We start from the raw sequence: 26,329 nt of genomic DNA on the forward strand, positions 1-26,329 counted from the left end.
CGGCTCTGGCATCCCCTACAAATCTGAGCCTACTCTCCTGCAAAGCAAGTGAAGAACCAGCCCTCACTCCCTGTGGTTTTCCCTTTAGAATGCCCTCTGAATTCACCGTGGGCTGGGAGATACTCTTTCTAGCCTCTATTCTAACAAGAATCAACATCACCTCTTCCGCCCTGCAGGGACTGGGGGAGAAGGAAAGACCTGCGTGTTCTGCTGTCCGGGTGGCAGCGTGGGAGGGTGGGAATAGCCCAGGAGCTGAAGCCATTTTTGCCTTCAAAATTCAAGGGGCAGCCATCTTTCTCACCAACCTTACCCAGCGCTCTGGGTGCCATGCTGGCCATGGAGTCCATTGCTCCTCTGGTTCCCTGGCTGCAGCAACCAGACCCAAGTTCACGTCCATTCCCTGGGGCACCGACATACGAAGAACGGCCACAATTATTTGTTAGGTGCTCTAAAATTCCAAACACCACTGCCCACCTCTCGCCTCCTAGGCCCTTCACACATATCTCCTCCAAATCCTCCAAATCTCCCTGTGTAACGGCGCCTAGAGAAAGGGATACACAGATGGACCCCTAGGTGAGCAAGCAAGTGCAGTAAAAACGCAGAATCTAGGTAGTCCTGGGTGGCGGCTACAATACTCTTTCAAGTTTTATACTTAAAAGCTTTTATAATAAAATGTTGGGAAAATACACACAGCCATCCCTGTGGGGTAGGATACCCATTTTATAGATGAGAACGCTGAGGCACAGAAGTAGCACTGAGTGGCCTGAAGTCCTCCACCTGGTAAGTGGTGCCATCCTTCTTGAAATTCATGCCCACCTGGCTCAGGTGTTCCTTCCATAAAGGGCCCATGCGCATCTCTATTCTACCTCCCAGGGGCAGTTAATCCCATCCTTCTAATCCTACCAGTAGCATTTTTGCCTCAAAACACGAAAACCAGTTTTGCCATACCAGTTTTCCCACCAGGCAGGTGGGGTCCCCAACTCAGAGCCCAGAAATCAATGATCTCAAGAACAAAAGTGACCTGCGCACGAAGGGATGTGAATTTGCATCCATTCATTTCGTGGCTATTTAATTTAGCTTTTGATTCTGAGTTCCTGAAGGTGGAGGGGTGTTCTCTCACTGGCTAGGTGCAGAAATGTTGATGCCTTCCAGCCCGATGAGAGTGTCTGCGATTTGGACCCACAGATCCTAGATGGAGAGGTGTGCAGAGTGCTCGGGAGAGCCGGAACCGGTGCAGATGCAGGGCTGTGGCTGTTGCAGGGGGAGGCAGGGGCTGCTGTCATCGGGACCACATCGGGGCACAAGATGGTTGAATGGGCAACCCACTGGCCCGGCCTGTCCTCCTGCTCACAGTCCTCCAGCTGACAATGGTCAAGTCCAAATTTCAGAAGCTAAAAGACAATTTCAGCCCAATTCTGATGTTTGGGGTAGGGTGCCCCCACTGGCAACCACGCTCTGCTGCCTAACTTCATATTTAAACTTTTCTCCAGTAGGAAATTCTCCTCCAGGCTGACCCAGCACCCCCACCTCTATCCCTTCAAACCCTACCAGATATGAAGCCTCCATGTCTGCCTCTCGGCTCCTTGTGTCTGGGCTGGGAAGAGTGTGAGGCTGGATGGCTGGAGAGAGGGCTAGTCCAATCCCAGCTGCCACAGCCAACAACAAAACAATAATGACAGTGATAATGACCTATTAGTACTTCCGATCCTCACAGGCACTTCACCAGGTCGGTATTCTCATGGAGCCCGACAAAGGCTAAGGAGGCAAAGCTACTCATGGCCACGCATCTGGGAAGGGTCAGAGCCAATCCAAACTGAGCTTGTCTTGGTTCAAAGCCCATGTTCTAGTTCCTGACTAACGTTCCTTCTGACCCCACATCCTGTCTGCTCTATGGCATCCTGGAATTACGCACAAATGTGGGAAACGAGCCCCATCAGGCTGTGCACATGTCCCCTGCCTGGGTGATTTAATCCCTCTGATGGCCAAGTTGCTGTTTGCAGAGCCTCAGGGACCCTCGTCCTCCCCTCTGAGCTCCATTTCTCATTCCTTAGATCCCTGGTTTCTGGACTGGTGTCCTCTGCCCTAGGCGGTGTCACTTTTGCCTGCGTATGATTTTGGACATACCCCAGAAGGGGTCGGAGGCCCTTCCCCTACAACGTTCCTCTTCTACCAACTGCTTCTCAGGCAAAGGAGGGCTTGGAGGCTGGCAGGGCTCGGGTTAATGTCTGGCGGGAGCCACCAGGGCGGGCCCGTGACCAGCCAACTGCAGCTGGAACTCTCTTGCCCTCCAAGTTCGGAGAAATGCTGAACTCATGACAACGGAGTACACCGAGGAACATCTTACTCTGCATTCTCCCCCTCTGGCTGCCACAGCTGATAGGAGTCATCCTCTCATAATTCCCTGGCTTGTGAAAAGGAAGGCGTACCTACCCAACAAGGTGTCGGCGAGGACAGAGGCCAGCGGTTTGGCTGGCCCTCAAATTGTCAAGGTGGCTGAAAATCTGTCCTCTGCTGGCTGTGCCCTCGGGATTCCTAACTGACGGACTTTACAAGGCAGGACCCTTCATGTAGGAATCCGTGTGGGGCGTGAGAGCTTCTGCCACACATTCTAGCCAAGCCCTAGACTTTTTGCAAGAGCGCTCCGGAAGTAGCTTTATCCACAGTTCATTTATAGGTAAACTGAGTCTTAACAAGTACAATGACTTAACTAATAAGTCTTGTTTATTGAGTTCTGATTTTGTGCCACCTGCCTGCCTTGTGCTAAGGGACTCATGTGACTTTAATGCTTTCAGGAAGGGTCCCACCTGTGCCAGATTTCTTTGAGGCCACTAACCCAAACTCTAGGTAGGGAGGGCCTTGAGCCCCAAAGAGGCAAAGGTCAAAGAACAAGTGGCAGAGCTGGGAGCTGAACCCAATCTCTTGGGCTCCAAAACCCCACTCTTAACACTGGCAGCAGGAGAAATGGCATCTTTGCTGCATGGCATCTTGGGCCACAGACGCCAGGCCTTCACAATGACACTTGTCATTTATCCAGGGGTAGGATACACGTCTCTAGTTAGTTGCTCCATAAGGGGAATCCCAGACTCGTGAGCCTGATGTTAAAACTGGGATGGGGGCCAGGGCTTCAACTACCCACGAAAACACAATGACAGTGACTCCACGTGTTGGTTGCCTTGACTGTGTGATCAGAGGAGGGAGCAGGTCCTAGGAAGGATAACCTTTCAATAAGTATAAAAGGGGACGGGTTTGTTTTCCTTACTTGTTTTTCATACTTACTATTCTCTAACGCTGCTTCTCATTCCCTAGATTTTGGTAAAGGGCCAACTGATTTAAACTGTACTACATATTAGGGCAGATCCGTAACTGCTCCAGATTTCAGTACCATTTAATCCCTCCCTAGAGGCTGAGAAGTAGAACTTCCTGCTCACTGGAATGCTAGGGCTTCAGACTCAGGCCACCGTTATCTCTAGGGTCCATGCATCAAGCACCTCCCACTACCATGGTGAGACAGGCCCTACCCTGTGTCTTGGGTGTTCAGGTTTTCACCATAATGAATAGGAAATCGGGAGAACGAATAAATGAATTGCAAAGCTGTAGGTTTTGTCTGGTGTTTCTAAGGCCATCAAGAATCTGGGGTCACCATCACAGTCATCCTTTTGTGGGGGTGAGGAGTCAAGGAAGATAATTAAAATTTTCTTTCCCATCAGGTGCTTTGCTTTGCTTAGGTGACATGACCGTGTAAACAGAGTTGGTGACAGTTGGTTAATGTTTAGTGACTGGCTCACTGGAACATGGAGGGGAGAGGGTGCCTTGATCTGCAGTTTCTGCCGAAACCCATGAGGAAATACCCTCAACATGACCATCCGAGTGTGGGGCTGGGAAGAGGTACACACAGTCAGCCTGGGGGGGCTGGTGTGTGATGCTGTCCTAGCACCCACCCCCCTGGAGGAGGGCCCACGGAGGACAACACTAGGGACTGTTTGAAGAAGATCATGAGGCAGGACAAAACAGGCCAGGACCTCAAGGTCATAAAACCACTGGGGCCCGTCAGGCACAGTGGCAAACTAGAAACGCAAACCAGTTTAGGATATCTGGGGGTCAGAGTGACACAGACCTGTGACTTTTAGATTTTGTTCAAGTCGGTCTCCATAACCTAAAAGCTGATTTCACTCAGGTGGCTCCCCTAACCCAAGGTAACTATAGTTGCCAACATATACTGAATCAGTTATGAGTCCTAAACATCATTCTAGAAACTTGGCAACAGCGTCTGATTTAATACTGCAATAACTCTGCAAGGCAGATTATGACCTCACCTCAGAGATAAGGACACTGAGACTCACAGACCTGATACTTGGTCAAGGTTACACAGAGCTCCTGAAAGGCCGTGCCAGGATCCAAACCCAGATCTTCCTGACTCCAGACCTCGTCATTTCCCTGACTCCCTGAGAACTGTGTTCTCTATGAGTTCAGCATCCTTGAAAACCACTTATTTCTTGCCTCAGGTGGCATCCATATATCATAACAAATGCATGTGCCCCCCTCACTATGTCTCCCATTGAGTGATACAGGATCTGGGACTCTGTGGGGTTGTGGGTGAGAACAGGAGCTACGGGAGGAGGGAATGGACACTGGGGAGGTACGGTGTCAGGGAGAAGAGAGGGGGACCACTTATCAGACTGGAAATCTCAGGACAGCAAATTATTATTTTTCAGGTATTAATGGAAGCTGGGCATATAGTCTCAGAATTCACTCCTTTTGCCCAACATCACAAGCCCAGTGAGCAGAGATAACCCACTGGTATCCAGGAGCTTCCAATACACAGTTAGGGTACACGTTCTTAAGCTGAAGGTCCTTTGGTTCGGTTTGTCCACCAACAGGCAAAGACACAGAGAAGAGGAAGGTGTTTGTTCACGCTGCACTTCTGTGACTTTATCAAAGGTGATAAACCTCGAAGTTGTTTTTGGTTTTGGTACTTCCTCAGATGAACGCACAAACAGGTTTCTACCGATTAAACTGCACGAGAAGTCTGTCCTATAACTTAATGATATTACTGTCCCTGCTTTCGAAGTGAAGACCTTAAACAAAGGGGGCTTTGCCACCTGAGTTAACCGAATCTTTCCTCTACGGGAGGAACAGCGTTTTCAAACAAGGAAGCCAAACCACTGATGTCGGCAAGGAGTGAAACTGTCTTTCCCTTCTCAACTGAAATCCCTGACACATGAGTATCAAGAAGGTCAAACTAACCCCACCAGCCAACTTTGCTCTAGGATCCCGTGTACCCCCATCTGGAGTGTTTCCCCCAGACACAGGGCTTGTCTGATCTGACTTAACTATTATCTCCCTCGGCACCAGCCCCTTCACGAGGTACCAGTTCCCGGACTAGACAATATGGCTACCTATCTAGCTCTCTCCTCTCCCTTTCTTCTATCCCTGTACCCCACTTACATGAATGGACCCTCAAGTTACAGAGGTATGCCTTCCACGTGAGCACGTGGCTCTCCAGCAGGTGCTGTGGTGTGGACCAGGGGCCACTCATTTCCCCAGCGGCTGGGCTGATGCCCACTGCGGGTCGAGTCCTCCCTCGGGAGCTGCTCTCAGCCAAAGCAAGCTGCCCTGCCCAAGGACGCACCCCTCTAGGCGGCAGGCCGCCTCTGTGACCAGCTGGCCTCTCTGTTCCAGTCCAGGACCTCTCTGAAGGGCCACCCTGGTTTCAGGCTCCTGGAGATGGGCTGACGTGTCTGCCACTCCCACAGCACAGCTCTCGACCCTCTCCCTGCCTGCACCCCCCGCCTGCCCCTCGGCCCCTCGGGCATGGGTCCTGAGAGCACTGCCCGCCGATCCCGCACGCCGACCCCAGCCGCGGTCTGCCGCCTGGATGGCCAACCTGCAGCTCACGGCAGCTGTCTGGCTTTGGGAAATGCACTCGACCCCTCTGAAGCTGTCTTCTCATCTGTACATTCGAGATGCTGACATGCCTAGGGAGTAATTTTGGTGACTACATCAGACTGTGTGTGCAATGCACTTACACAGGGCAGGCACGCACACGGCACGCGCTCAACACGTCAGAACAGCACGGCGCTAGGAGAAGTAACAGCCGTAGTCCCAGGGGCTCGCGTTCCTCCCTGCCTGCGCCATCCTCTCTCAGCCTTCAGCGTGCGGGGGGGATGGCGTGGCGAGGAAAGCACAGACTGGGGGGGCTTCTGGCCAGACACGGTGGGTTCAGGCATTTTTGCCCGCAATCCCTGCGGAAACTCTATTAAAAGCGTAATAAGGCGGGGGGGGGGGACAACTACTTAACTCCGTGATCGAGAAACATCAGCAAGAATTTTGGAAGATGGGAAGCAGATGGAGAAGTGGTGACTCCTGACTCGGCACAGCTATGCCTACAGAAGGGGGAGGCGGCCAGAAATGAGCAATCCACACAACACGACTCGGGAACTGAAGGGGTGCCAAAGGCTGGGACTGGGGAGAAGAGAACCAGGAAGGCTTGACCATACTGCAGGAGGTGCCCACGCAGAGATCTCACGTGGGGCAGGTGTGCATGAGACACCTTGCTTCATCACCAAGTTCAGGTGTCACCTCCTATGACAGACAGCTGTCCTCACCTTCCCTGCCCATCGTGACCCTTACTAGATGGTCCTGTGTGCTGTAGACTATGACCTCAGGGAGAGGGGTTTCTGGCTCTCTGTCCAGTGCCTGGCACACAGTACAGATGCTTAGCCAGTGTTTCTAAAGAGACAAATGCAGAATGATTGAATGAGTATCCTTTGCAGCGCAGAGGAAAATTCTATCACTCAAACTCAGTTGCCACATAAACAAAATCACTGGTCAGATTTTTTGCCTTTCCAAGTGATCGTTGGTTTGACTTCGACATGGTGGTTTTCTGCAAGTTGTGCTTCACAGCAGAGCTACATTTTACATGCTTCCTACGTGCCAGACAGTGACCTAAGCTTGCTTTCTCTCTCTCCCTCTCAAAACACACATACCACACACGTGTTGTCCTCACAACAATGCTGGGAAATCACAGAACACTGAGACACACAGAGATTAAAGAACTCTCTCAGTTCTTACTGGCAAAGGTGGGATTCGATCCCATGCCTTGTGACCCCAAAGGCCACGCCAACAGGGCAGGCCAGGATCTAAGATGCTTCTGTAGGTCCCGAGGAGCTTCCTCTTGTCCCTGAGCTTGCTTTCCAGCAGATTTCTGAGAGGCTCTGGGCCCACAGGGTTAGCGGTTTGCACGCAGACACTCTGCCGTGAAGGAAAGTGGGCTCAGGAGCTGCCTTCTGGAGCCCTGTGTGTCTGTGGCTGGGGGGCTGTCCAGAGTCTCACTCCAAAAGGAGAAGAGACGCAGTCTCATAGAGAGCCTTGACACGGTGATGTGTCCTCTTACCCTTGAGATACCAGCGATAAGAGTAGTGCAGCTCTACCAAGCAGAGGGCAAGCCTTGATGAAACTGCGGAACCTGGTGGGGGATAAGTGACCGATTTGGGGGAAGAACTGACAGGTGCCACGTCCATAGGGATTCTGGGGTAGGTTGTGGAGCCAGATGGGAAACTGAGCTCAGGCCAAGGTACGGATGAGGCGAACCATAATCCTGCCGACCTACCGATTCAGCTTTCCCCCACTTTCCACCCCTTCGAGATCTTCTAGGGATCCTGACTTGTCTCTGGTCTAGGAGGGGGTTGTGCCTCCCCCTCCACCTAACCAATAGGGTCCTTGGCCGGTTGGGTGACCTGCGTTGAGAAAAGGGGCTTGGGGGGGGGAGCTATTTACAGTATTTTTAAAAGCCTGAATGGAATGTATGCCTTATCCATGGAGAGACAGCACAGACTGTTACTTATGAAATCTGATTTGTTGGGCGACCACCAGCTCTCATCATCTGAGGTCCCAGGGGAATAAGACAGAGGCGCTTCCCAAAACACATGGCTCAGAAGCATTGGCCCCCCCGTGAGGCTTTGTTCATCAGGCCACTGCCGGGCCCAAGTGCCAGCGGGACCCGAAGAGCAAGCACAGCACAGACAAGGCTGCAGGCCGCCGGCATCTGGGTGAACGCCCCACAACCACCGAGGCCCTCTGTGCTGTGGGGCGCCGAGAGCTTCCATTCCACACCCAGGAGTTCTTACAGAGGCCGTCCTGCTGCTCCTCTGGGGCACTTCCGACTGCCCTCACTTTCCAGGCCCCCACACGTGGGCACCCATCTACAGAAGAAGTTGCACGTGGTTGGGATCTTGGCCTGTGCTTCCTACTGTGTATTGTGAGATTCCCCCAGAAAGCACCAGAAAGAGAATATGGTACAGAGAGAACAGAAAGCATTTGGCTTGTCTCTGGATCAGGGGGGTGAGACAGGGCCGAAAATTAGCATCTCCTCAGGGATCCACAGCCACACAGACCAACTTCTCGCCACTCTGCATCAGCCAACATGAAGCAGCAGAAGGGTGTAGGGGACAAGGACCACAGTGACTCTTCTGTTGTCGTTCACCTTCTCCCCGGGCACTGGCTGAAATAGGAGCTCAGAGAGGTTAAGCAACTTGCCCAAGGACACGCTGTCAGTAAGTGGCAGAGCTGGAACTCAGATGTGAGGAGGGATGGTTGGGCCCCAAGTACATGTTCTTCCCACCATTTGCTGATTCTGAGAATCAGCAAAGCAGATAGGCTCCACGTAGAAAATTAAATGAGAGGCAAAAAAAAAAAAAAAAAAAAGGAACAAAAGTAAGAGGAAGGCTTTCGCCTTCATCAACATAGAGCCAGGTTCATCAGCTTTGGTGGTGCATCTGAATCACCTCGCCACCTCAAGAGAAATCTTTCCACACTATACCTTCCCGTGGCCAAGAGGGACTGTACCAGGTACAACCCCACATCTCTTTCTGCTGTCGAATCATTTCTTGCACTGTCTAGATGATAAGAAAATACCCGTCGGACAGTAAGGCCCTTGAAAAGGAGATTTTATTTACACACGCCTCTCCAGCATTTAGCACTGTGCCTGGAACCATGTGATGAATGAATGAGTGAATGAATGAATGAACGAACGAACGAATGAATACCTGAACAAGTTACCAAAACAGCCGCTGGGGGCACTTTCTGCCCCATTTCACACCAAAGGGAGGCATATTATGGAAACGACTCATCAGTGGCTACCCAGACTTTAAAAATACACACATTCCTTATTAGAACTGGCAGGAGCAATTTTGGGCCCGAGAGCAGAGCTCCCTGCCCACCTAATATTACACGAGGTGTTAACTACATTATCTGGAAATACCCTATGACTAATTCCCCATCCCTTATCTTGAGGAGAAGAAAATTGTCTTTAGCATGAATGCCCCAGATTCCTGGTCAGTTTATGTAAGGCGTTTCAAGTGACTGCGGTATTTTAAGCCATTTTTAGCTTAAATCACCTGATGTGTGGTGAGCCCAGAAAACCTGATCTCTTGCTCCCTTAAACTCCCTGGTTTTCCACTAATTTTGTTTAAACTACTTACTGCACCCTAAGTACTTCTCTATTGAAGAGTGGGTTTATAAGTGCACATCCCCTCAACTATGTGATTTTTTTTTTTTAAATAGATGATTTATTTAGCGGATTGCCCAGTATCACCCTCGGTGCAAAGCTCTATTACTTTGTGGGTGATCCCACATTCACGTAGGTCCAGGGCAGGTGGTATTTATTCTTTATCATAACCTATTTGGTGGTTTTGTCGGTTGAAAACTTTTCTGCCCGGTCCAAATAGGATTTGATAGAAACTTTCTCCAAATTATGTCTCACGTGATCCTCAGTGATCGAGCAAGAGATGAACTTCCACAAGACCTTCAGTTAGAAGTTAAACACTGGGCTTTCATTAAGTAGCAGGAGAGGAGGCCTTTGCTTTGAGCAGTTAAAGCTACTTTTCAACCAACAATAACCACAGCAAAGCAGAAGTCAGGGTGTCAGACAGTCTTAGCATCTAGGTCCTGATTTCTTGCAATCTCAGTGGACTTTTCCTTTTATCAGCAGAAGTCACACTGTGTTTGCCTTCGAGCATCTTAGTATAGATACACAACCTCTGATACACAATTTCATCTAAATGTGTAGACAAGAGACTTAACAACTATCCAAAAAGTTTAGGTAACACCAACTAGTTAATTTTCTTTCTTTTTTTTTTTTTTAAGATTTTAATTATTCATTGGAGAGAGGGAGAGAGCACACGAGCAGGGCGCAGAGGGAGAGGGAGCCCAGAGGTCCCGCTCTATCCTGGGACTCTGGGATCATGACCTGAGCCAAAGGCAGAGAGTCCTGACCAACGGAACCACCCAGGCTCCCCCAACTAGTTAATTTTCTAATTCAAGGGTCCTCAAACTTTCTTTACCAAAGGTCAGGAAGGAAATATTTTAGGCTTCGCAGACACTCAGCCCTGCTGTTGTAGTTCAAAAGCAGCCTCTGGGTAATACATAAACAAATGGGTGTGGCTGTGTACCAATAAAACTTTATTCACAAAAACAGACAGCTGGCAGGATTTGGCCTGTGTGCCACAGTTTGCCCTCCCTGTTCTACTTAATACTACCTACTTAATCGTCAAAGCAACACCAGCTAGTTTACCTTCTAAATGGCTTCCCTCCCTTGACAAAATGGACTTGCTGTTTGACTAAACTTTCATGCCATTTTAATCCAGGAAATGTGTTGCTAAGCCCCCTCCGAGGGCCCGAACATCCAGAGACACATCAGTAAGTCCTGTGGTCTTTGGAATTCATATCCAGACTTAGGCAGGAATCCGTGCCTAATGGTTCCACATTAATTCTTGTGAATCTTTCCCATAAAAAATTGTTATGAAATCATTTCCATGGGAAGATAAAATAATGAAGAAACCAAATGCCTTCAGATGAGTACATCTTCATCTTTCTTCCCCACCCCACTCCAGATCTGTTTTCCTTAAGCAAGGTAGAGTCTGACACCACTGGGAATTTTTAGAGTTAAATTTCCAAGAAAAGTCATTCAGGTCTTAATTGCAAAATGCCAAATAATCACACACACCACCACCAGTGCCCACTCCAGGGGGAGCAGGTAACAGTTTCCTATGCTTGAAATTTCAGTACCTCCAAGCAAATCCAAACAGCCACCCCCCACCCCCCCACCCTCAGCAACACCCTTCATCTCTTCCAGTTAACATCTGATGTAGAAGGAGAATGCCGAACCCCTTCAATGAGAACGGAAATTACTATGAATAATTATTCCTGTAAAAATATGCTTTCCTAATAGTGGCCTTTTCAATATGCTCAGTTCTTCAGAAAGTTAATGCTACTTGGAAAGACCATGAAAGGCACAGGCAACAGGAAACCTGGGGCTCCCAAGGCTCACCAGCATCTCTTTCCCTATGTTTATACAGAGAAAACGGTCTCTCTCTGATGATGTATATATTTTTCCTTGCCTTTTTCACCTGTAAGTGTCTGTCGCCTCTTCCACGTAGAATCCGAAACCTTTCCACTATGTGTCACAGTATAGATTTGGATGCAATGAAGACTATAATTATTGACCATTTATGAGAAATAATATTTTCCCTCTGGTGCATGTTGGCTGGGCTGCTCACACCAAGCGTGAATACCAATGCCTCCAGCTTACCTTGGCACCTGCACGCGGGAGGCAAAGGAAAAAGAGGAGCAAAGGAAGGAGGGCTGAGCTCCGCCCAGGAAAAGCGAACACTGATCCCCAGCAGTCTCTCTAGAGGCAATGCATGCCGGGGGGGGGGGGGGTGTGCGGCGAGGGTGGCCTGGAAATGAAGGTGGCAGTTTGTGTGCAGGATTTGAACATCAGGGCCTTGTACTAAGAAGCTTGGAAGACCGAACCCACCAAGGCAACCGAGAGGCAGGTCCTGCTTCCCAGCATGGCCTTGAGGGACTGCCTCGCTGTATCAGCGCTGAACTAAAAGTTCGATTTCCGAAGGGTGGAAACGAGGTAAAACAGAAAGAAAATGGTTTTCCGGGGCACTGAAATTAGTAATTTCTTGACAGAGTGTGCTTAGCCCGGTGCCCGACCAGACATTCTGTGAGAAAGGGATTTGGGAAATCTTCGAAAAGAAACGCACAGCGTCTTCTCCTTAGGAGGGAGAACTTTCTGGGGCTACAGAAGAGAGGGAGCATTTGCAAGGGAAATATGCCTCCGCCATGGCATTCACGGTGGGGGGTTATCTAAAACGGCACACCCCAAGCCAGTCTGAGGGCCCACCTCCCTAGACATTTCCTGGTAGGAATCCAAGGCCAAAGTGGGTGTTTCCATTTTTTTGCAAGAGACCCCACTGTCCCCCACTGACCCTGCCCCCCGTCTCTTCTCCTCCGTCTCTGCTTGTCAAGTTCAAGACCTGGATTTTCATCTGGAGCCCGTTCCCGGAAGGAGATGAGGCCAAAGTGACTCCACGCTGGTACTGTCAGCAATTAGCAGCTTGGGGAGGAAAGGGCAGAGCTGAGCAGGAAGTGGGAGAAGGAATCTGTGTTTGAAGAGCACAGCCTGCCTCCCAGTATATGGACAGATAGGAGACAATTAGAGATAAGAAGGAACGCTATCAGTTATGACTTGCCGCATCCCTGGCTGATGCAGAGAGAATATTCACAGCCCAAACGAGTTCATTCATGATTTTTTTTTCTGTTTTCAAAAATACACGAGAAAGAAGCAGATTTTTGAGTACTTTGCCCATTGAAGGTATATGATAAAGGCTTGTGAAATCCATGTGTGGGGGCAGTGAAATATTATTTCTAGTAATAACAACTCTTTTTTTTAAAGATTTTATTTATTTATTCATGAGAGATAGAGAGAGAGGCAGAGGCAGAGGGAGAAGCAGGCTCCCCGCTCGCAGGACTCGATCCCAGGACCCTGGGATCGTGACCAGAGCTGAAGGCAGACGCTTAACCGACTGAGCCACCCAGGCATCCCTCTAGTAATAATAACTTTGATAGATGAGCTTATTTAGCTTTCGTAACAAGTTCTACGTGCTCAGTCCTGGTAGGAACTCGTTTTATTCAGGAGGAAACCTTTGGAGCACGCAGCATTTACGAAACCGGCCCCAAATCTTCCAGATCGTTCGGGGGTAGAAGCTGGGATTCAGACCCAGGAAGTTGGGCTCAGAGTGTGGAATCGTCTACCCACTACCCTAAGAATCCCAACCCTCAGGGAAATGTTTTAGCTCCTGTTCTGAACATTCAGTGTTATCTCTCACCACATGATTTCTATTTTCTTGAGCAGCTCCGGGGATTGAAATCCTGTTACACTGTGATCCTATGACACTTGTCAGACCACATGTCTGGTTTTGGGTCCTGGGATAAACACTTGCTACAGTGAGTGTGTGGTAACAAATGAGCACATTGGGAACCTGGCCCGGGGACCAGGACGAAAGAGGGTAAGACAAGAAATGTGGATGAAGGTTCCCTGCGTCTCCACCTCTTCATTTGTCAGAGGACTGAGGTGAGGGTACAAGAGAAAGCTCTTAGTGTGATGGCCAGAGGACGGTAGATTCTCCATGAAGGGCAGCTGCACCGCTAATACCTGTAATATTATTATGGCTCTTGTTAAATATTGAATTGTGTCCCCCACAAACAATGCCTCAAACATGACCAGAAATAGTCTCTACCAATGGAATCCGTTACAGTGGGGTCCTGTTGGAGTAGAGTGTGCCCTTCGTCCAGTATTACTGGTGTCCTTCTAAGAAGAGAAGACACAGAGAAAATGCCCCGCGACAATGGACAGAGAGTACAGGGATAGTTACACGCCAACGGGACTGATATCGCCGGCGATCTGCCAGAAGCTGCACGAGGCACGGACGGACTCCTCTCTGGAGGGGGCACGGCCTACTGGTACCCTGATCTGGGACAACGCCTTCATGCTGTTTCAAGCCAGCCGATTTGTACACTTTGTTAGGACAGACCCAGGGAGTAGTACTTTACTATTCCTATCACCATTCAGCTCACATCCCTCCTTACCAACCCCAGATAAGTCAGCACAGCCCTGAACATATACTAGAAGAATGTGCACACCCAGAGCCACAATGCAGAAAGCACCTGGCATCAATTTATGATTGTAAAGGCCACGCACAAAGGAATCCAGAGAACCTTCTGCATGAGCCTCATCAAGGCCAGCAGATATATCAATAAAACTCACAAATGCCCCCCTGCACACACGCACATATGTGCACACACGTGCACACACATGCGCACAGAGGTATCTCTTCTAAATATATCTCATCACGTTTCTTAGTATCAAGCCTCAGGTGTCTGAGCACCAAGTTTACCTTCTTTATGTTACTTCTTAGGAAACTGATGAGTCCCTCCTCACATGAGGCAGTGTCCGACTCACCCCACCCCCCGTCCTGTACGTGCTCTCACGTATCCTCGTATTTCTCTCCTGATTCCTTTTCCCTGTCCCTTTTCTGTTCCCAAGACGACAGAGAAGGAAATCCATGATATGTTCCAGAACGTGCCCTGCCTAATGTTCATTGGCAGGTGTTTGACAAAAGGCTTTCCCTGCATCTTGGCAACTCAGACCGTGGAAGATGAACACACAGTCGTTGATAGAGCTGTGTGGTGAGCTCTCAATCCAGGCCAAGGCTACCTGCATGACAGATGGGTCTTGGCTGATGGAGTCCCATCTCCTTAGCCCAAAAAGGAACACATACACATAAAAAGGGACTCTTAAAAGGGGAAATGTGTCCCAGTTAGAAAATACGGTCAAGTACCCTTTACAGGATTAACCTTTTTCCTTCAAACTGTAAATAAGTAGGCATGGGAGAATGAATCGTCCACCAGCCACGCAGAGAGCTGGGCTGGAATATTGTTTACCACTGAGATTTCTTCTTCTCTGGGGTCGAGGGGGCAGTGGCCTGACCAGAGGGTGGTGATATTTGGGACTCTGATTCTAAGTCCAAATATTCCAAATCTAGGAAAATGACTCAATTTCCCCTAGATTCACAGACAGGAGGAGTTTCCCTTCCCTCAGTGACACTCAGTTCAATAATTCAATAAAGTCCATCCACAGTTCTCCTCATCTTCAGGGTTCTAGAATCACAAAAGGACCAGAAGGTGAGAGCTGACCAAATTATTTTTGTACTTCTTGATTTTTATAAACAACACACATGTTTAATCATCAGTGCTAGGGACATATTTAACCTCATACTCCTTAAAGTCTGAAGTTTAAAGGAAAGCCCCTAAAGCCAATCAATTATCCAAAAATGTAAATTTTTTTTTATCTTTTTCTTCATGGACAGTTTTTTTAAATTTTTTTTATCACTTTCCTCTGGAGTCAACTGGATTATCACGAGGAGCACAAGGTAATCAGAATTAAATCATCTGGGGGAATTAGTAACTCCAATTGCCATTCATGCCTCCTCTTCTAACTCCTATCTTTGTTATTTGTCTTTCTAGACTCCCACTCTTCTGTGAAAGCTTATCTGGGGAAGGCAGAACATTCTCAGGGTCAGATATGAATCGCCATGGTACCAGGAAGTTTAGCTGAAGCTGGGTACCATCCTGAATCCCAGGAGGTGGGGCAGGTCCAGGCTGGAACCACTGGGCTGGGGGCTGGAGAATTTGCAGGGTGGATGCAGAACACCGGAGAGGCGTGGTCAGGGAAAGAGGCTGAAATCCAAGCAGACAGAATCTTGGCTAATGTCCTTTAGTCAACTGGGGCAAAGACAATAGGAACATAAAGGGCATGGAAATTGGAGGTCTGGATAGTTCTCTTAGGTGGTACTGTTTATTCCAGGTCTTTGCCCCTGTAGACATGCTTTGCATCTATAGGCATTACCACTGCCGACCACAGTGGTGAGTGTTTAAAAGCATTTGTTGAATAAATGAATGGTAGGCTCTTAGTCCAAAAAAAAACCCACAAAAAACAACAACAAAACACCCAAAACTTGACTCATCTGTCTAGGCTATACAAACTAACTGCCTTTGACTCTATGAATTTAAATTATTCAACTCCAAGTTCAATTGTGAAGGTTTGTTTGAAGGGCTTAATTCTAGTCTATTCAGAAGAAGACGGTAAGTGATTGTGTTCGGCAATGGTTGCCGCTTCCCCTCATTTTTGGCGTCCCCTTGACAGTGTCCACGTTCACCCTTTCCAGTGAAAGCACGGACAAAAGGAACATCATGAAGACACAGGCTGAGGGATGAAGACAGTGAGTTGAGGAAATGACAAGGATCAGTCCCGTGGAGGCACGCTTCGTTCCGGGACTATCTGACTTGGTAGGTCTCAGGTTTCCGGGTATAGAGACCAGAGCAATGAGGAAGGGATTCAGTGATGGAGTCAGTACGGAGAGAATATGGATTTGGGAACCACGGAGACCCTGGTTCGAGTCCTAGATCCACCATTGATGAGCTGTGTTATCTTGGCAATCCTGCCAAATTCCAGATCTGCCTCTAACCCAGCTGTGGGATCCAGGGCATTTTATTTAACTGTTTGTGCCTCAGTTTTCTCATCTGTAGAGTGGGTACAATAATAGAAGACACCTTACTGGGTTGTTATGAGTATTAAATAAATGAATGAATTAGACAGCACTTTATATATGTTTCTTATAATAACAATTATTATTATCATTACCACTTAATGTGTTATCAAGTATAAGATGCACTACTGATTTGCTCACAGCATTGGGGAGGGAGGGCAATAGTTCAGCAAATACCCACATGAATTAGAAGATGCATGCCACTTTCAGAAATATATATTAAATAAAATGTACGTCTTCAAATAGAGGAGAAGCTTAGGCTTCTATGGTCTGCTTATAGGACTATTCTGAATTTCACATGTGCTAACATTTGTTAGCACAGTGTCTTAAAAAATGCTTCTTCTTTTCTCTTTCTTCCTTCCTCCATTTTTTTTCCCTTCTGGGAGGACATAGACTAGGAGCTTAAAGGCACTACCCAAACCTCAAAAGGTGACCTTGATCTTGGGCCTCCATAGGTTTCCATGAAAAGGAAGAGAGTCAGGCTGGACTCTCCGTGGGCAGCGCCTACCGCAGGCCACAGAGGGGACTGGCCCGATGGTGCCGGGCTCCTGCTCTGAACAACCCTCTTTCCTCTCGGGCAGGGGTGTTACAGCTTTGGTCCTGCGGGCAGACAGGACACCGGGGGTGGGGGGGGCGCTCTCCATCACTGCCAGAGAAGAGCACCCTGGCATGACAGGCCACGTGACTGTCTCCAATTATGTGCCTCCGATTAGGGATGCTGCCGTACTGACTGCCTACTACGTGTATCTTACCTTCTTAAAGTTAAACCCTAACCGTTTCCCCAGCCTGCTTTCTGCTATCCTCACCACCCTAGAAGATCTTTGTCAGGTATCCCTTTGCCTTGCTGGAATTGTGGAGAACACACACACACACACACACACACACACACACACACACACACAGGGCTTGTTCTGTGTCAGGTACTAAGTATCTCAGAAATAGTGACTCATTTACTCCTCATAACGAAACTATGCAGTAGGAACTATAATTATCCCATATTTATGGTAAAATAAAGGCATAAAGAGGTTAAGAACTTGCCAAGGTCACAGGCGTGTAAGAGGAAGTGTCAGAATTTGAACCAGGTCTTCTGGTTCCAGAAGCCCAGCTTTTAAACACCACATTATCCTATTAAAAATACATGAATACCCTCCACCCTGCAACCCCATTCTAACAGGCCATGATGATTACTTTCCCTCCTTCTGGCCCTTTCCAATCCCAGCTGAGAATCACTGCCTTATCACAGAGGTCTTACCTCAAAAGCCCATACACAAAGATGGCACATATTTACAGAAAACATATTACAAAGGATTAGGAAAAATACATATTTGAATATATGATTGAGAGCAAGGGATGAAGTGTGTAAAAGGGAAGTTGGGAGACAAAAGAGACGTGTGGTTGTTACAATTACTAGTGGGCCACTGGCTTGCAGTGAGCAAGGCCAGGTACCCTGAATGCCCCATCGTGTGCAGGACCGTCCCTCATACCAAATGCCAACTGTGCCCCGTTGGGAAACACTGGTTGTGATCTGAGGACAGAAAGGAACCAGAGGCCTTCTCTTATCTCCCAGAAGGAAAGCTCTAATGTCCCCAGCTGGCAGGCATGGGCAGAGATCATCTTTCAGGTAGGATGGGAAAGGGTACGTTCCCCCGAGGACGCCCTTCAGCTCAAGCCAACTTGTCTGCTGCAGAAACCACAAGCTGCCCTGGGCTGGTTAGAAGGTTCTCTAATGAGCTGTGGTCAGGTTAGATGAAGCTTTCAAAAGAATGATGTTTGTAAAGTTGTATTAATAACAATGCTCCATCCCGGTGGGGCACGGAATTATTCCGAGGGCCTATGCTGTGGTTTGTAAAGTACTGTGCTGCAGGAGGATGGAACGTGCGGCCGAAACCTGCAATGCGACTGTCTGCAGCCTGGGTTTACAAGGTCCCTCATAAACAAATAAATAAAAGGCCCCTCCTTTCGTGACCTTCCATCCCATAATCCCACTTGTAGGCCTCCAAGTAGGTCAAGAGGAGGGCAAAGGTTCATGTAGAAAGATGTTCGCCTTGGCATTATTTATAAAAGCAAAGACACGGATGGCACCAAAAGGTTCAGCAAGAGGAGAAATGGTAACTCAACTGGTACAAGTATGTGACACAGTTTTTGGCAGCAAATTAAAGACCCCTTACAAAGAGTTTTTCATTAACGTAGGGAAGTGCTTTCGTATAATGTTAAGTAAACTCTATGTATCTATGTATCTATGTATCTATCTATCAGGATGCTAAATTATGTCATCTGAACTTTGACCCAGAAATTCCCCTTTTGATATCTATCCTACAATTTTAAAACCAGCTGCGTGCAAGATAATATTGCATAAGAATGTTTATCGCTGTAGTATTTATAATGGCAAAACAGAAACAGGAATAATAACAAAACTAAAAAGACCTGGACCACTCTAGAAAACAGGATGGAGGGTCCTCAGAAAGTTAAAAATAGAACTACCCTACGATCTAGCAATTGCACTACTAGGTATTCACTCAAAGGATACAAAATTCGAAGGGACACATGAACCCCAATGTTCACAGCAGCATTGTCAACAATAGCTGAACTATGGAAAGATCCCAAATGTCCATCGACTGATGAGTAAAGATGTGGTGTATATATACAATGGAATATTACTCAGCCATTAAAATAGTGAAATCTTGTCATTTGCAACAAAGTGGATGGAGCTAGAGAATGATGCTAAGTCAGTCGGAGAAAGCCAAGTACTATATGATTTTACTCATATGTGGAATTTAAGAAACAAAACATGAATATAGGGGAAAAAACAGAGGCAAACCATAAAGCTGACTCTTAACTATAGAGAACAAACTGAGGGTTGCCGGAGGGGAGGTAGGTGGGGGGATGGGTTAAATGGGTGATGGGCATTAAGGAGGGCACTTGTGATAAATCATTAAATCCTACACGTGAAACAAAAACAAAAACAAAAACAAAAAGCCAAAAAGCCAAAACCAAAGAACTGAAGTATCCATCAATACTGAATGCTTGATTAGATCAGGGCTATTCCACAGAGTTGTATGGAATCATTTTTAAAAAGGTGTTTTTATATATATGTGTTCCAAAAGTACCGTTAACCAAATAAAGCATGTTTCTAAATAATGGGCGAAATATTATGCTATTAAAACAGAGACACACAAACTCCACCCCTACAAATGCATGCACACTCTGCATGTTTGCATGGGCACAAAAGGTCCACCATAAGCATTTAGCCAAAGGGACAGGATGGAGTGTAGATTATTAGCTAGAGAGAAGTATTCTTAGATGTACCAGTGATTATTACTTAGTGCTGGAATTAGGAGTGATTGCTATTTTATTAAGGTTTTTTTGTTTTTCCAAATTTTCCATCTTGGCTATCTGCATTGCTTTTCTAATCAGGATAAATAAATGGATGATGGATGGATGGATACACATAGACAGAAAGAGACAGAAGTTGGGAGGGAGGCGGAGGGAAAGAGGGAGCTGGGGAGAAGAAAGAGAGAGGGAGGGAGAAAGAAAGAAACGAAGTAAATTTAGCAGTTGAATGAATGGATAGTTTCCCATTTTCTTCTAATTTCTTCTTCAAGGAAAGCAGGGGCTCTAGGTCCCTGTATACCTGATACCTATCTGCTATCCACGTTCAAGGGCCCACCCACATAGAGGCTCCCACAGACGCACAGCTGAACGTGATTACAGAGGCAGCAACATCTGCACAGCATGGTTTATGTCAATTCTGTAATGGGTGAAACCCTCTGGAATTAATATCTGATGAAGAAATAAACCTGTTAACAGGACAGATTTATAGTATTCAAATTACTATTGATCCATTCAGTACACAACTAATAAAAACCTTCCTTGCGTGACCTTCCACCCTGTGCATGCTTAAGCAAATTATCTCTAATAAACAAGTATTATGAGGACCCAAGGAAAATGTCAACCAATAAATTACTGATCTCTTTCTCTCTCTCTCTCTCCCTGGATGAAAGTGGAAGTTAAGCACCAGTATCTGTCTTTATGTACCTTGTGTCAAACCTTGGGGTCCCCCCAAATCTTCCAACATAGCAGAAATCCTTCCTTGTTGTAGTGGGCACAACCGCACAAGAGCATCCTGTCTCTCAACAAGCAACTCGATGAAAACCACAAGACAATAACCTATTAACCTAACATTACTCCTAAGGAGTAATGGGAAAAAATAAACTTGGTCTAGAAGTCAAGAAATATGGATCTGTACTTCTTTACCACCATGACCCTAGGTAAGTCACTTAACCTCTATTTGCAATTCTAACCCAAATTAAAATAAAATAAATAGGATACTTAGCCTCATTAAGTCAAGTCCTAAGATATTTGCTGAAATGTTTTAAAATATTTTGCATATACCCCCTTTGCCTAAGATTGGGATCTCCCAGTCTCTCCCCATTTGAACATTTCCTGGATTCACTGAGCCTAGCCATACCCAGCTCCCCCACATGCTAGAACAGGATCTAGTAATAAATTTAACAGTGACTCAAATACATTGGAAGGGTGGCTCTGTTCCACGCCATCACTGAAGGAAACAGACAGAAACAGGCTCTTTCATCTTATTTTATAAGATCACCCTGAGTGTCATCTTTATTCTAGCTAGACTGAAGGAAAAAAGGCCCAGCAAATAGGGAGGTTTGCACATTTGGAGGTTTTCCATTGGTCCAGACTGGAGCTGCTGGGCATCACTTTGATTGAATTGCATAAATTAGGATTCAGTCCCTTGGCCAGAGACTAATGGCCAGGGAGGATGGGAAAGAGAGCTGAGGTGCACATCCAGGGATATGTGGTGAAATCGTAACATTATCTGTCACGTTCAGCATTAGTAAAAATATAAATATGGGGAAATGTCGTAATGGATCCATATATTCATTCACTACCCTAGTCCAAGCCATTGTCATTGCTTACCTGGACTTTGGACACGTTATCTTTCATCTCTGAGCTTAATTTTGTACTTCTGGAATACAGGACTCTTACTATGTTCCTCACAGTGTTCTTGTGCGGTAGAAATGAGATTATGACTTTCCAGCATTCCCACACGTGTCCTTAGCAGTCACAACACACCCGTGCGCTTCCCCGTGGCCACCAGACTCACAGAACACTGGCGAGGCAGTGGCAGACTGAGGGCAGTGAACTGCTTCTTCTCACCACCGTGCTTACCTCCCAGGGATATGATAAATGCTTATTTTCCAAGAAGGTCCTGCGCAAAAATGAACTATTGGGACTTCATCAAGATAAAAAGCTTTTGCAGAGCAAAGGAAACCATCAACAAATCCAAAATACAACTGACAGAATGGGAGAAGATATTTGCAAATGACATATCAGATAAAGGGCTAGTATCCAAAATCTATAAAGAACTTATCAAAATCAACACCCAAGGAACAAATAATCCAATCAAGAAATGGGCAGAAAGGGCGCCTGGGTGGCTCAGTCATTAAACGTTTGCCTTCGGCTCAGGTCGTGATCCCAGGGTCCTGGGATCGAGCCCCACATCGGGCTCCCTGCTCCACGGGAAGCCTGCTTCTCCCTATCCCACTCCCCCTGCTTCTGTTCCCTCTCTCGCTGTGTCTCTCTCTGTCAAATAAATAAATAAAATCTTAAAAAAGAAATGGGCAGAAGACATGAACAGACATTTCTGCAAAGAAGACATCCATATGGCCAACAGACACATGAGAAAGTGCTCAACATCACTTGGCATCAGGGAAATACAAATCAAAACCATAGTGAGATACCACCTAACACCAGTCAGAATGGCTAAAATTAACAAGTCAGGAAATGACAGATGTTGGCGAGGATGTGGAGAAAGGGGAACCCTCCTACATTGTTGGTGGGAATGTAAGCTGGTGCAGCCACTCTGGAAAACAGTATGGAGGTTCCTCAAAAAGTTGAAAATACAGCTACCTATGACCCAGCAATTGCACTACTGGGTATTTACCCCAAAGATACAAATGTAGTCATTCAAAGGGGCACCTGCACCCCAATGTTCATAGCAGCAATGTTCACAATAGCCAAACTATGGAAAGAGCTCAGATGTCCATCGACAGATGAATTGATACAGAAGATGTGGTATATATAGACAATGGAATATTACGCAGCCATCAAAAAATGAAATCTTACACGAAGTGGATGGAACTAGAGGATATTACGCTAAGCGAAATAAGTCAATCAGAGAAAGACAAGTATCATATGATCTCACTGATATGTGGAATTTGAGAAACAAGACAGAGGATCATAGGGGAAGAGAGGAAAAAAATGAAACAAGAAGAAACCAAAGAGAGGCAAACCATAAGAGACTCTTAATCTCAGGAAACAAACTGAGGGTTGCTGGAGGGGAGGGGGGTGGGAGGGAACGGGGTGGCTGGGTGATGGACCTCGGGGAGGATATGTGTTGTGGTGAGTGCTGTGTCTTGTGTAAGACTGATGAATCACAGACCTGTACCCCTGAAACAAATAATATGATAATAATAATAATAACCAAAAACCCTCTATGCACCTTATGAAAAACAAAAAGGTCCTGCAGAATTAATGGGAAACATAATACTCAAGTTTCTAAGCAGCTCTGTGTGGCACAACAAAATTATTTTTGAAGCGAAGCACTTAAAGATACATTAAGTAAAAATTTTAAGTTTCTATTGCTCGAGACAAAGAAAGTAAAGAGAAAAAAAATGAAGTTGGAGACAAAGTCAGTGAGCCGAGTTTTCTTGGTACTAACATTCTACCATCCAAGCAGAGCATTAGAGATGTAAGCGTCATATCTAGGCTTAGAGTTACTTTAAAGTAGACTAGGAGTTTTTGGAGGATTGCAGCTGGAAGATTTTAATATCTAAAATAGGAGCTGGCAAACTAAAGCCCATAGCCAAATCCGGCCCACTGCTTGTTTCTGCAAATAAAGTTTTACTGGAAAACAGCTACACTCATTCATTTACATATTATCTAGGAGTTTTTTTGGTGCATGCGCATGCTCAACAGTAGAACTGAGTATCTGTGACACAGACTGACCTGAAAAACCTAAAATATATACTGTCTGTCTCTTTATGGAAAGTTTGCCAATCCTGCTCTAAAATAAAAATAAAGGCTGAGATTGCTCCATAGGACTCAAAGTTAAGTGACTGTGACAAACCTTGGTCCAAATGAAGTGGGTCTTCAGCTGGTTCTAGCCCCTTCTCTCCCTCTCCATCACCCACTTTCAAATAAAAGAGCTTGTGAATTGATTAGAGGCGATAGAATTATTGGAAGCTGGAAGGAGAGGAATTGAAGGGAGCTGTAATGACACCATAAAAGCTACGTTGAGTTGCTTTTATGAGCCCAAAGCCGCTTAGAGGAGCCTGACCCTAAGAGGTTAGCGGAAGTGTGTAAAAGGCTTGCCTTTGGGATAAATGCATATCAAAACCCATCCACGGAGGGAGAGCAGAAAAGAAGGGAAATAAATGACAAGTTCAGTACTTTAACAGGGAAAATTTCCTCCGAAAGGAAGCAAGCAATGAGGCCAGGCAGGAATAAATGGTGTAGAAATGACAGCCGCCCTCGTCGGGCCACAGCTGCGCTCGGGGCTGATAAGATCCAGCATGTGTCAGTCGCCACGTCTCTCTTTTCACACTTCAATGTGAACTTTACAGCAAAAGGGGGACAGGAGGCAGTGAAGGGGAAAACGGTGGCTCAGAAGGACTTGTGCACGGAGTGTGAAGCCATTTCAATTTTATATTCGAAAGGACTCTGTAGGTGATCCCATGAATGCAATTATGCCCACCTAATAAAAGCAACATATGCTAAGACAATTAAAAGATTTTATTATACATCTATTCATTGTATTCCATTTTCAGCAGGAGGAGCAGAGACTGATGAGAGGGAAAGGATGCATTTAGCAGGAAGGGGAGCCAAAGTCGGCCTGGAGTATGCCAGTGGGGAAATGAATGGGCTGTGATGTGTTTTTAACATAAAGATGAGTTATTAGATTACTATTTACCAGGGGTCTTTTCGCCTTGCAGAACACCAGCATTCTGGTTTCGCGCCTCTGTATTATGAGGAAATGTATCTGAAGACATCATTCTGCCTTCTTCAGCCCTTGGTGTTTTGGTATTCAACCATAAAATGAAAACCCCTGAACAATGCCAGAAAGAAAAAAAGCATGTCACTGGCTTCAAAGTTTGATGACACAATGGCAAATGGAAATCAAGAGAATGTTCTTTTATCTCTTCATTCCACATATATTTATTGGGGACCTCAGTTTATACTGGAGACTGGAGGTTCTAAGTGGGAGAAAACAGTCTGTGCCCTCCAGAATCTCACGGAAACAGCCTGCCAGCTTCCTGCCCAACATCCACTTGCATTTCTTCCTGGGCAAAGAGCTAGACCACATTTGCCAGCCTACCTTGCAAGATAGGCACGTAGCTAGTTCTTTTCACCGGGATGTGGCTGGGGCTGGTAAGAGCCGCCAGCTGGTTATGGATAGACAAGGGGAGGATGCAGGTGCAAGGTGGCTGGAGCCTGGGTCCCTGATTCACATCGTGGAACAAAAGTGCCCCTGGCCTGGCATACCCACTTATGCTGTTTCCTGAGTAAGAAATACAGCTTTGGAGGTTTGAGCTATCATGCCTTTGGGGAGCTCTTTGTTATTGCAGCCCATCCTATCGTAATCAATATGCTTACAACACAGATGTGCAAACAGTTCACATCGGGGGCATTTCAGCAGAAACCGACAGGCAGAAAGCAGGAGGAATTTGACAGGCAAAGGTGGAGGCAGGAAGGGAACTCAGGTAGAAGTGATGGTGTAACCAAAAGCTCAGAGGTGTGAAGGGATGTGGCCTGTTCATGGGGGAGTGGGGAGCAGGAAGTGTGGGAGGAAGAGGTGAATCTAAACGGGCACAGTGGAACCAGAGCCTAGGGCTTCACATGGAAATGACGGAATCACACGATTAACTCTGCGAAAGGATCTTTTTGTTAAATGTCTGTGCCCAGACGCAGGGCAGGTAGGCATGTGGCCTCTAATGCTAACCATCCTCGATCAGAATCAAGGCATGTCCTCACATGGCGGGGGCCACAGTTGGGTTAGATATAACACACGGAAGGCCACGAGTCCTGGAAACTAGGGTTTCCACTCCCTGAGATGCTTTCGCCCAGGAATGAAGAGCAAACCAAGGCCAAGTGAAGAATCTACCTGAGTATATCCATCTAGCTAATAACAGACATAGGTTGTCACATCATTCAGCCGAAGGGGACCAAAATGACCAGAACTACAGCTTTGTGGCTGACCTGGTGGCCACGTGGACATACAGATGAAGCCCAGCTGAAATAAGGTGAAGACCCACACACAGAATTCTAGGGTACTGCACAGTCAGTGAAAGTGTCTATCTTCAGGCCTCAGAGGGACGAGGTTTTCTTATATTCAACAAAGGTGGATTTCAAACTTGCTCGTAACACCTAATCACTTAGAAGCAATTTAGCAATTTCTGAATGTCTTCCTTTTCTTCAAATGACGAGAATGAGGCATATTAAAGATGAGAGCCAAAACATCAGAACTGACCCATCTTTATGGGTTTTAGTTGGGCTCCATATGGGTTGCTCTGAACCCTGCACACTACAAAGGCGAGGTGCACACTGATGTGTCAGTGTCGGCAGAGATCGGGGGCACGTGGAGCACAGGGTAGAAGTTAATAAGAAACAGTATGCCAAGTGAGAAAAAGCAAGCACAGTGATGTGAGACAGATCCAGGCAAGAAGAGCAATTCTTCAGGATTACCGCTAATATTAAATGGGATAAATGGTGCAAAATGAGAAGCATTAATGCAAAATGGCATTTAGTAAAGGCTCAATAAGTAAAGTCAACTTTACCCATCCTCCTCTTTT

At 46.7% G+C, this 26,329-nt stretch overlaps 1 protein-coding gene across 2 annotated transcripts in view; it reads right to left on the reverse strand.

Moving 5' to 3' along the window:
- Nucleotides 1–26,329, reverse strand: part of WWOX (WW domain containing oxidoreductase) — a 918,520-nt gene that overhangs the window by 44,695 nt on the left and 847,496 nt on the right. The gene's annotated exons all lie outside the window — the stretch shown is intronic.

The sequence above is a fragment of the Leptonychotes weddellii genome, chromosome 16 (assembly GCF_054177405.1).
Source record: "Leptonychotes weddellii isolate Sample4059 chromosome 16, ASM5417740v2, whole genome shotgun sequence".
Classification (NCBI taxonomy): domain Eukaryota; kingdom Metazoa; phylum Chordata; class Mammalia; order Carnivora; family Phocidae; genus Leptonychotes; species Leptonychotes weddellii.